The sequence below is a fragment of the Belonocnema kinseyi genome, chromosome 2 (assembly GCF_010883055.1).
Source record: "Belonocnema kinseyi isolate 2016_QV_RU_SX_M_011 chromosome 2, B_treatae_v1, whole genome shotgun sequence".
NCBI classification, from domain to species: Eukaryota; Metazoa; Arthropoda; class Insecta; order Hymenoptera; family Cynipidae; genus Belonocnema; species Belonocnema kinseyi.
In genome coordinates, this window is record NC_046658.1 from 9,645,838 (window position 1) to 9,658,963 (window position 13,126).

General features: G+C 30.7%; 1 protein-coding gene across 1 annotated transcript in view; it reads right to left on the reverse strand.

Moving 5' to 3' along the window:
- The window catches only part of LOC117167456 (glutamine synthetase 2 cytoplasmic-like), a 168,604-nt gene extending 156,356 nt beyond the window's left edge, over positions 1 to 12,248 (reverse strand). The window contains exon 1 of the mRNA XM_033352411.1: positions 12,036 to 12,248. The gene's annotated coding sequence lies outside the window, so the exon portion shown is untranslated. The remainder of the gene's footprint in view (positions 1 to 12,035) is intronic.
- Positions 12,249 to 13,126: the final 878 nt, after the last annotated feature.

The window sequence follows — 13,126 nt, forward strand, 5'->3', positions numbered from 1 at the left end:
CAAGACAATTATGCCTTTTCTCGGTTTGATAGATTTTTCTGTATGAAAGAAATAAAAGATATTAGTGTTTTATCAATCATATATAAAGTATATATAACTTTTTCACCTGGGTTCCCTGGTGGACTGAAAGAACCGAATGGAGCCTCTACAAAGTACCTGTAAAGACCCCATTCGGTTCCTTTTTTAAAAACTCGAAAAAACAGCAAAATCAACTTTCAAATTGTTGAAATTCGGGTTCTGCTAAAAAATTCCTTATAGAAGGTCACGGAATAATCGCAATAGTTTTTTTTGCAACAGTAAAAATTTTGAAAAAATATCAGACGTATAATGCCTGTTGACTGCTAGTTGATTTTGCTGTTTTTCGAGTTTTTTTAAAAAAGGAACCGAATGGGGACACAGTGAAGTCTTTACGGGTACTTTGTAGAGGCTCCATTCGGTTTCTTTGTTCCGCCAGGGTTGACAATGAAGCATACCAAAATGCCTAGATAATCTAGAAATTTATATATATATATATATATATATTTTTTTTTTTTCTTTTTGTCTCCCTAGGTGGATAATTCAGTTGTCCGCCGGAATTCACCACCGGCGCAGTACTGGTACAGTTCTGGTCACCAGAAAAGATAATCAGCAATACGCCCAGTACTGGCGGATGGTCATTGAATATTTATTTGTAATAACATTTTTTAAATGTAACATATGTATTCATTCTAAGCAGGACCATGAACATTTACAGAAAAAATACTGACAATCAGTTATTATTTATTTGTTAAATACTTTTTTTGTTATATCTTTGTAGTATGGCAAGAGTGGGTAATAGAATTAAAGAAAAAGTCTGAAGTGGACACTTTTGCAAATATAAATAATACTCGGGCGATATGCAATCGCATTATGAAAGGATGGTCCTAAAAACAATTAAATGATTCTTTATCATTTTTAAAATTAACTTCAGCATTATCGTACGCCAGCGGTTTACCAGTCCGGAGCCAGTACAGCGGAGTATTACAAGCCAGTACGGGCCCAGTACAGGTGCCGGGTATTGGGCCTCAGGAAATGTGTACTGAGCCAGTACTAAGCCAGTGGTTCATTTCAACATGGGTAGTGGATACCTACCGTTAGGGTCGCGTCCCACTTCTGCGTCTATCTTTGCGCAAAAAAAAAACATTGGATTAAAATATCTAGTGATTTGACATTCTGCGTTTTACGCCTAGTATGCTGCCATGGGTTTTTTATTAATACTGAATTTGAGTCAACATATAAAAATTATGGAATGTACTTAGCTGATCGTGATCAACGTCTGATAAGACGTTTGTTAGTTCTAACTGAAACGATAACACGTTTTTAAAATGAAGAAAAGCAAGATATCAGAGTTTCCACTTTTTAAAACTCTTAACATCAAATCGAAATAAACACTTTATTATTCATTATTTTTAATCGAAATTTATGCATTAATTTTTTTTAAGGTAAAAAAATTAGTGAAGGAAAGTTATATCTTCTCTACTAGTAATATTAAAGTATGTCTGACAATACACTGAAAAAAAATTGTTCTTGAATCAAGTAAATGTTACTTGATTCAAGTCAATCGCAGGTACGAATGGAGAGGATAGAATATGAGTGTGTTCCAAATAAATAAATACTTGCTACCGTATGCTTGGAACAAGCGTACATTTTCTTAATCTGAGAAAACGTATTCTTAGATAGAATATCGCATTTTATTATTCGAAAACTTTATTGTTTTAAAACTTTATTTATAGAGATGTATTCAAATGCAGAACATATTTTACTTCCAAGAAATCATTTCTGATATACTTCAAGAATATATTTTCTTAATCTAAGAATATGAAGTGTCGGAGCAATAGACTAGTGCCTCAACTGAACACTATTTTTAAACGAAAAAAAATTGTTTTCGAAATTATTGTTGTATGATCTTCATTTTTTAAATTATTAAAATACGTAATTCGCGCAGACTGTTACTTACACATATAATCGTACGCCTAGACGCTTTGAAAAATCGCAGTCGCCGAGGATTGAACCCTAACCTAAACTTCCCAAAACTAGTGTGTGTCCTAACCGCGCGCTCTACCGACTTCGCTATCGAAGCAATTGGATCTCGGTGAAAAATTTTCGGGTAAGAATTTCAAGGCAGGGTCGTACAAGTCATATGTTGAGCCTCAATCAACTTCAAACTGAAAGTTGTTGAACTCAACTTTAATATAGCATTCTTTATTTAGAAAAATGTTAAAACTGAATTTTACTTGTTTCAATAAAGGCTCGATACTTTTTTTCTTAAGATATTTAAAAATGTTATAAAATATCTAAAAGTAATGAACAATAAACAAAAATTCTCCATAAAATGCGCAATTTTCAACTTATACAACTCTTTTATTGTATATAATACTCTCTTACTCCATTTTTAATTCAAAATAACATTGCTTAAACAATAATTTAAAATAGGTGAAAAAGCGAAGTAAGTTTCACTTATTTAACAAGGCATATAATACTTGTTGTTTTCAAATATTTAAGACGCTTAAAGACAACCTAAAAGTTGAAAATGATGAAGAAAAGTTGCAAGTACAAAAATGCTTTAGTAACATCAATGACAAAAAATAATTTTCTGCTATACGAAAATTTGCATAACCCGCACAGTTTTCAATTTTTCGAATTTTTTTCTCATACGTTTTTTACAAAGATTTAAATATGGAATTGCTTTCCTAAAACAACAATTGAAAATATGCAAAAAATAATTGAACTTCACTTAAAATATTCACTTTAAAATTTAATCCGCTTAAAAACTATCTGAAGCATGTAAACCTTTGTAAAACGCACATTTTTCGATTTATTTAATTATTGTATAATACTTTTTAACTCAATTTTGAATTTAAGATAACAATTCCTAACAAATAATTTAAAATATGCAGAAAAAATTGATCGCTAGTTTAAATATTACCTATTAAAAAAAGTACTCGATACTTTATTTTTCGTTCTAATATAAAATACTTCGAAATCAGAAGAAACAAGAATTCTGTAATCGGAAGAAAAATATTTGTTTGCTTCCTCCTTGCATTCTCAATTATTTTATTCATAAAATTTTTAATGGTCAATTTTTTAATTGTTCTTTTATAAAATGAAATGCATTCTTAATAAACTTTTTAAAACTTTTATTGACTTCTTTTTTAAATATTTTTCTTGAAAAACGCATAACATTATTTATCAAGAAAATGTACTAATTGTATTTTTAAGAATTTTTTAAAGCTCTTAACTTTGATTTATACTGCATATATTTGCTTTTTATTATTTACATAATAAAAAAGAATTATGTATGTATATGGGTGATTTCCAAAATGTTAACCATTTGTAACCCAAGACATTTTCTATGATTAATGAATTCTTTGACTAAAAACTTAACTTTGTTAATTTTATTCAAAAGAACCTAAATCTATACTTAATTATTTAAAACAGCAATATTATATGCGCTCTACAGTACGCGGAATGCATTGCATTGCCAATTAATAACATAAAAATATAAAATAAGATATTAACTGTTTCAGACAGCAAGTACAAATATAAAATTAAAAATTATTTTTAAAAATCCTGCTTAATAAAGGAATTTGGTTTCATCAAGGAAAAATTAATTTAAAGTTAAAAATCTGTTGCCTAAAACTTATTCAGTTTAAATTGAAATAACACACGATCATTTTATATTTTCAAAACTATTTTTTTACTTTTAACTTTTATGAATTTTGCCATTTTTGTGATTTTCAAATTGCTATTATCGAAAACGAAAATTGTTTATAAACAAAATAGAATTATATGTTCCAACTCTAATTTAAATTAAATAAGGTTCACATAACGTAATTTTTAACTTTTTAAAAATCAATTTTTAACTAGCCGAATCCAAAAAGTAATATTTTCTTATTGAATGAAGAATTCCTGTATTTAGCAGGAATATTCATTTTTATTTGCAAGTTTGGATGATTTTTTGTTACTTTGAACACTACATGCAAATAACTTCAGGGTGGCCGTTTTAATCAAGGAAAAAATTCCCAGTTATTTTCCGATTTACAAAAATGTATCACGGTTAAAAAAAATTCGAAATGGTTTAATTTTAAGTAGATTCATATATACAAATAATCAGCGAAAAAAATTGTAGATGCAGTATCAAAATAATTGTTAGCGGCGAAGAGAACCAACTTCATACCATGACAACTTGTTGATTATTATATTTAATAAGATACTTATGCAGTAAGTGGTAAATTAATTTAGACCAATATATTAATTTTCATAGTATATGAGCGATGTCTATTGTATCAAGTCTACATTTCTTATGTTGAAGAAACTGATGTGCTTCTATCTTAATAACATAGATATCGTCGAAGTAAATCTGACGTTCATTTCAAATTAATAATTGTTTGAAGGAAAATATTCAAGCATTATTGTAAGAGAAATTATTTCTTCGCTAAATACATTCATTTTCTCGTCTCAAGAACATGAACATTGTTTCAATTAAAATAGTGGTCAAAATAAGTACATGAATTTAATTGGATCAAGAAACATTGTGTTAGAGTTTTAGTTACTTATCATGAGAATATAATATTCTTAATTCAATATTTTATTAAACTTTATGCAAATGACTATAATGGAACAAATGAATTAAATATTTTTTTGCTTAGAGTAAATTTATTCTTGATTCAAATAGTTCTCCGGATTCTATTGTAGTATCTTGTGAATGGTCTTCTGCAGTAATGATGGTCTATTACACTACAGGACATGTGTAGTATTTAAAAAAAGTGTATCGCAATGCCCTTTTTCTGTGAATAAGTGAAATATTAAACGAAAACGTTTATAAATATGCGTATTGAACAAATTCCTAACATGGCTATTTTCTAAGAGAGATATTTCGTTTTTTCCAAAGAAATCAAGTGCTAGTATCTTGCGAATGGTTTTCTGCAGTAATAATGATCTATTATACTACAGCAATTGTGCATTCTTAAAAAAAAAGTATCACAATGCCCTTTTTCTGTGAAGTAGTGAAATATTAAACAAAAACGTATATAAATACGTATTGAACAAATTCCTAACATGGCTATTTTCCAAGAGAGATATTTCGTCTTTTCCAAAGAAATCAAGTGCTAGTATCTTGTGAATGGTCTTTTGCAGTAATAACGATCTATTATACTACATCAATTGTGTAGTATTTAAAAAAAATGTATCACAATGCCCTTTTTTTCTGTGAAGAAGACAAAATATTTTTTAAAAACGTATATAAATACGTATAGTATCTTGTGAATGGTCTTCTGCAGTAAAAATGATCTATTACACTACATCAATTGTGTAGTATTTTAAAAAAATGTATCGCAATGCCATTTTTCTGTGAATAAGTGTAATTTCTTTAGAAAAGGCAATGTGGATATTTACCCAATGGTATTTCTCTCTGGATATTCTGCTATTCAATAAAAATCAAACTCATCATTTTAAAAGTCGTAAATGAAAAAAAGTCAGTAGAAGAAAAACGCTAATTTTTGTAAGTCTAACAAGATTATTATAATAACTTTTTGGATTATCTTGACAAATCAGAAATTCAATTTTTGAGCGCACGCAAAATAATGAAAAATTCAATTTTTTAGTCAAACCATGAAAAATAAAAAAAAGATCTTGAAAAGAAGAAAAATTAAATTTCTGAAAAACGACATAAGTTAAAAACAAAAATTATGCACCTAAATTACATCTACAAACTTTTTAAGAATCACTTTTTTACTACAACATTCAAATTTCGAACCAAACGATGCAAAACACGAAAAAAGTCTTAAAAAGCAATTATAGTGCTTTTGAAAATTCCTAAACAATTTCTTTCAACAATGTTTCAATAGGTCTCGTCATTTTGGTTTCATTAATAAAAAGTACTATGTATAAAATTGAAAATTCAAATTTCGAGCCAATGAACGACGAAAAATATGCGGAAAAGTTTTTGGAGGAATCGCAGCTGTTTTATCCATGAAAATGAGCACAAAAATCCTATTTGTAGCATAACAACGCGAGATGGAGAAGAATGTTCAAAAAAGATTTGCCGCCTTTTATTGTAAGGTAATTCAGAAAATATACATTCACCAATTTTTGTCTAAAATCGAGCGCGCAGTGCGAGTGTTACAATAATAATATGTACCGCAAAGCCTAAAAAGCTTTAAGTAACCTAATCTTAAACTATACACATTTAATAAAAGTGCAAAGAATAAATATGCGAGAGCAAAGCGCGAAATCTTATAGACGCGCGTGCTAGGCGTGCTCAAACTTACGAGCGTTGCGTACTTTTTGCAAAAATTTAATTTTTTGTTTTTAATGTTACTTTTCATGATTGGAACAAAAACTGCATATTCTATCAAAAACCAAATACAAGCAATATTGAGTTTTTTTCTTGGTAAATAACTTTTGTGTATTGATTTTGTGTGTAGATTGTTACGTTTGCAAAAACTCGTAGGGATATACATACATACGTAATACATAATGATACATACATAATTGCAGCCATACAGACGGAGAGCTTCGTAAAAACCTATTTTACGGGTTCAGACGGTCTGAAAACGTGTACATCTGTTAAAGAACATATTTCATCAGCGACCGATTGTATGATTTGAAGTTGCACAAAATGTCAAATTCATTTCAATTGCAATTTTTGTAAGGATTTTGTTTTAAAATAACTTGTTGTCAGTGCTTCCAAAGGGTCTCCATAAACTCGTTTTTTTTTAGTTTCGAACCCGATTTACTCAACAAATTCACCCCTTAGAGAATTTTTGTCAACGGATGTAAAAATCGCTGGCAGTTGTTTAAATGTTAAATTATATCGGAAAGTGTTGTGTTATTGAAAAGAGTTTTACTATGGACACCCCATTTTTCAAATATTATATATGTTGATAACTCTCTTACTATTCAAGAAAGTGTATTGGTAATATGGGTCAGTTAATTTGTTTCGATCAAGGAATCTTATATATGCTTGAATTTAAAAATGTTAACTTCATTTTTAGTATTAGACTGTTCTTAAATATCTCAATTTCTAGTGTTAAGTTGGCACTCTGAACTTGAAATTGAAGTTTTGCTGTACAAAAAGTGTTAAGGGATATTTTGGTAACTTTACAGGAGAGTGAATAAACATTTTGTAAAATTACAGTCACAATGTCAAGAGAAAACAAAAGTGCACTCGCGAGTTAAAGTATTTCTCACTTGAGGTCAAAAAAGTTTGGTCGGAAAAAGTTAGCCAGTTTAGAGAAAGTAGATGTGGAAGTTAACAATCTGAAACTCACACTAACCAAAAATTGGAGCGGGCACGAATGCGGATTGGGATAAAAAAATCAATTTTAAGTTTAAAAAAAGAATAAAAAACATGCTACCGAGATATTGAGCTTGTGAATATGAATAAATAAAGTTTAAAGTAAAAACATTAACCGCAGTGCCAAGAAAATCGGTGTGAGATAGCGATTAAAAGTAGAATATATGACTTTTTACAAAAATAAAAATATACAGTCCAGGTATGGGGATGCTGGATGAGAATTCATAATTTTTTACCCAAAAAAGTCGTTCAGTTCGGAGGAAATTAAATTTGTGTGTGACGGTGTCACGGTGTATTAGACTATTTGACGCTTTTTTGCTCTTGAAAGTAATGAAATGTGATAATTTTTATATTAAATTTGACATTACTGACATAAATTTTATTGGTGAATAAAAAACAAACTAGTTACATTACAAAAACTTCGTGATGAAAAAAAAACAAATAATTTAAAGTTTTCAAATTTTGGGTTAGGACGGGACTGATATTTTATGTTGGAAATTTAATTATCTTAGTTTAATTATTAACAATAGCTGAAGAAGAGAAGTATTACTTGTAAAAGGTCAGAAAATTACAAAAATTGAAAGAATACGCTGCTAAGCACATGTCCGTTGACATGTTGCGGCACACCAACTTTTTATTACTATAATAAAAAATGCGCTTTTGAGCAAATTCTTTGAACAGGATGCGTAATTGATTTTTATCTACTTTTTGTGCCTATAAATCCATTTTCTTTCAAATATCCCTTAGTACCTTTTGGAGTGCCGACCTCCAAATAATAATAATTTTATGATATTTAACGCCGAATTTTACCACCATATTGCCAAATCTTGCCCAGGGAAATGTCCACATGAAATACCTAATGGTGGGAGGACACTCCAAGGTCAGGAAACTCCATTGGAACTCTGAAATGACGGTCCTCTAAAACTACTGTCGCGCCATCTGTTAGTACTCGCCGCGACTAATGGAATTCAAATTATGGTTTGACATAATGGAAATGCAACGAGGTCAAACTAGGCTAAAGGATAATAAAAATGAAAATAATGAAAATTATGCTTTAACATAATGGAAATGCAACGAGTTCAAAATAGGCTAAGGCATAATAAAAATGAACTAGAGTGCTAATAATATATAAAGAATTAAAATTATTCTTTAACATGCTGGAAATAATTGTGTATTAAAATTGGAAAGCAGAAAAAAACGTGGTGTCGTATTAAATAATGAAAAATAAACTTATTCTTTTCAAAATTCCAACATGATAATAATGAAGCTATTTAAAATTATACCTAGGCATGTAAATAATTGTCAACTGCTAGACGTCATATTAATATTCCGTAAAGAAAATAAGCTGAATTCTTTCAGATTTTCCTAAAGCATGACAATAATTGTTTGGAAAATAGATGACAACAATTTTAGCACTTGTCATACGAAAAGTAATATTATTATGTTAAAGCATAAAATAAATTAATTAAATTTATGTCTAGATATAATAATAATGACCATGATTCTCCTATCCTCTCCATGAATTCACAATTTATTTTATCATAAACCTTAATTTTAATTCATTTTTTTATGTCTAAACATAAAAAGAATGTTTTAAAAAAATTTATTTTTAAATAGACGAGTTGCATTTCTTGTCTGTTCAAATCAAAACGGCTTTCCATAGCAGTGTAAACAAGAAAATCGTTAACCAAATTCAGATTCGAACTGAAAAATAGGCGCAAATGTATTTTTTCGTAAGCCAAGAAAGAAACGAGTGTATCTTTAAACAAATTACGATGTTCTGCACGAGCTTAAGTATTTGCAGATTTTTGTTTTTCTGTATTACTAGTTACAGGTCTCCTATTCTGTATAACCAGAAGTTTTGCAGATGCAGGCGAAATAAAATTCTTGATTAAAAGCTTAGGTATCATTATTTTATTAAAATTTCCCGTGTGGAAAAATTTCGTGGCAGTCTTATGTAGAGAGATCGACTGGCTAGACCGAATCTAGACAGTCTACTTAAGACGGTCTGATAGGGTGCTGGCCTTGGCCCTCTTAGACGGACTCGATTGCAAAAATTTCAAAGATTCATCGAAGCGGTCTGGCTGGACCCCTCTCAGACGGTCTCGGTTGAAAATAGGAAGTGCTATCGTGACAGTGTATGGTGTAATCCTCAGCAGACAGAAATGATTGGGAAAACCTAAAAGAATATTAAAGTTTGCAGGAAAGTTTTGTGTTGAAGTCAGATTGACACATTTCTAGGTTTGTATACACACTGTTTTTTTGATCATTGTTGAGCAATATAATATCCACTTATATGAGATAAGATTAATTGATGCTTTCTCAAATTGCAACCTAACCTACAAAAGACCAGAGAGGAAGATTTTATATATGTCTTTACATCGTACTGAATCTATTTCTAGCCACATTTTTAATAAAAACGAAGATGGACAAAAATGATTTGAGAAAAATTTTATGTTGTGTTAATTGTGGCCTATACCTCTGCGTCCGTAGGATGGCCAAACTTATGACTAATGTCGTGAATTGTCTACTATTTTGTTATCAACACAGCAGTCAAAATATTCTGCTTTGAAATCACCCAACACAATGAGGAAAGAATCCATGTAATAGTATTTAAAACTTGATAAAAAAACGATATCTATAAATGATTTTGTAGGTTATGTTAATTGTCGCGTATCACTCAGCGTCCGTAGGACGGCCGTACTTAGGGCTAACATCGTGAATTGCCTGCTATTTTGTGATCATTATTATATAATAGTTGAACTTGAAGTAAACTAAATTTATTTTCAACAAAAAAGAACGAATAAATGATAAATCTTGAACTGAAACATTTCAATGTAATCCTTGCTTGCCACGCATCTATAGAATAACATACTTGCCACACCGGGATAAGTTTTTACCCCAGTGACGAAAACTGTCATAAAAAATAAACTACTGAATATTTTAACTTGAAATTTTTTTTAGAGCATATTGAAATTCTGATTTAAAAGGTAGTGTACTATCTGTGAAGTTCTGATACTTTTTTCCCTCTTCTTTCTGTACGGTCCAATCTAGACCATCGCGTGGTAAAAGCGTTACACGTCTGGTCAGCGTCTGATCAGCTCGTCTATTCTGGACGAGCTGATCAGCGGCGTCTAATCTAGTCCATCTCATGGTTTAGGAGTTACACTTCTGGCCAGCGGCGCTATTAGACCGTCTGTCCAGTGTCTGACCAGACACAAGACGGTCTGGCCAGCGCCCCGAAATTTTTCCACACGGCTATCTTGAATTTCATAAAAATGTAGCTACCCGTTTTCTTAATTGACACGACAGTAGAGTGATTGATTTATGCTATAATTGTTTTTCATAGTGAAAGTATCGTATTAATTATTTGAAAAGAAATAGTAACTTCGAACTCCAATAGTGTGTACATTAATTTTCTGAATTAACAACGAATATCCGCCTTTTAGAATAGTTCAACATCAAAATATGATCTTATTTGTAGAGCGTGAGGTTTGTAGTTACGTACATTTTAACTGATTTTTTTCAAATTTTCAGATCTAATTTAAGCCCAGGAACACACAAAGTAATAGAGCTATGTTTATTAAACTTAAGTGAAATGCAGCTTCAAATGATTTCCAAGTCTGATAAGATTATGAGGTAGATTGGTTAATTATATCAGGTTTTTTAGGTATACGTTTTGCTCAAAAAAATGCTTATGGATATAGTTTTTTATCCATGTTTATGGTTTTATGAAAATTATGTCACCGATTTCTAGGCTTTCTAACAATACGAATTAATAGTCCTCTTCATGGAGTCTCCGATTTCATGAAAATAAAATTTTTGGTAGGGGCCATTCAGAAATTACGTAAAACTTTTTTAATGGAATTTAGCCCCCCCCCCCCCCCCCCCCCGCCTTAGTAATGTTTTTTCCATTGTATTGAACTAATCACATACTTTTTGAATGAACCCTTGAAAATATCTGAATAATTCAATACTTGAATACTTGAATACCTAAATACTTGAGAAAAATGTGAAACGGATTAATTTTTATTTCTTTCACGCTTTGTTCAAGCCTCACCAGTACTTATCAAGTTTTTTGGATTAATGGCTTTAGGGGTCGAAAAATTATGAAGATTTGATTTCTCTAGCAAAACTTCATCATTCACGGACTCCAATGACACTAAATCAAAAAACTTATAAAGCACACACACACATATATATATACCCACAGTCAACACACCCATAGTACTTTGCATTCGAAGAAATGGATTTCCATTTTATTTCGGCCTTGAGGCAAATCTCATGACATTAATCGATTTTAAAGAAGTTTGCCATTAGGTTGGAACTGGAAATCAAATAATTTGCGTTCTCGACTGACCCTGATGATGATTTTTTTTTTTAATTCGCCATACAAAAAATGGTTTCCGTAGTTTTTCCTATGTAACCGTGAAAACACGAGTAATTTGAATTCAGAATCAGACTTTTCCTGTATGTTATCTAATACCCCTTCCATAAAATTTTGATATTTGTAACTACTTTAAATATTACTTATCTAACTTTTGCTGAGTATCAACAAATCTATCTAATTAGTATCGACAGAATGTAAAACAAAAAGTACAAAATATAAACTAGAGACAAATGTGAGTGTCCATACATTTGTTATTACTTTAAAGGTTGAATCATTATTTTATACATATTGTGTTATTTTAGACGTATGATTGAGTAAATAAAGTCACACCTGTTAGTAGTTCCCGCTTCCCTTTTCTCTTGTAATGTGCACCTACGCTTCGACAGCTTGTTCGAAATCTGGCGACTACACTGACAAATACACAACTAGAACCTGCGATAACACGAACTGTGGTACTAACTTGTTCCTAGCTTGTTACGGCACTTATGTAGGGAAGGCATCAAGCGCAAGCGTCGCTTCCCCGCGCTCTTTGTCAGCCTTGGTACCACTTCTATTATGTAACGTTCATCAAACATATCAGCGCTGTATCCAGTCGATTATTAGACCTCAAATTCCCTTACCACGGGACACTAGCCCGTGTGGTCGGACTCTATTGTCATTAAAATAATACAGCTCTAAGCCGATATCATACCCCCCCCCCTGATTACTTAAGTAATCAATTTGTGAGATAACGAACAATTGACCATGCTAAGGTCTACTGACGATGTCACTTATCGATGGAACTTCCGTAATTCATTTCAATTTGATTCCTTGTGAAAATAAAGTGCACGACATCCGTTCTGCTTATTAACCCTAACTGCTGAGCTGTCAGCATTTGGAACGAATATACTTTGTGAGATAATGTTAATAAATCGAGACACTCTGAACTTAATGAATTATTTCCACAATTTTTCCAATGAATAAGTTTTCTTTGCTTCCTCACGAATTGTATAATGTACGTAATGCTTTCATATAATGTGATGTTATTACTACCGATTAAATTGCTTTATTTTGCATTGGTATGATGACGAAATGATACAAAACATGTATACCAATTATAAAGTAATGTATTAACGACAAGGCCTTAAATTAATTAAAAAAAAACATTTCCCTCACGAATAGGTTTCTCCAAATTACTATTTACACAAATAAATCTTTTGCGTTCAAAGATTAAAAATTATTTTGTAAGATATTTAGAAAACTGATGTATAATTGATTTACACGCGCATGTTTCTCAACGGTATAGGTTTAAAGTATAGACTCATTTTTACAAAAACAACATCTAACAAATTTTTGTTTATGCAGATAATATCTTTCAGTAATTTTATAAATTTCTTGAATGAATAGCTGAAGTTAAACTGATATGAGAATAACATAAAAAA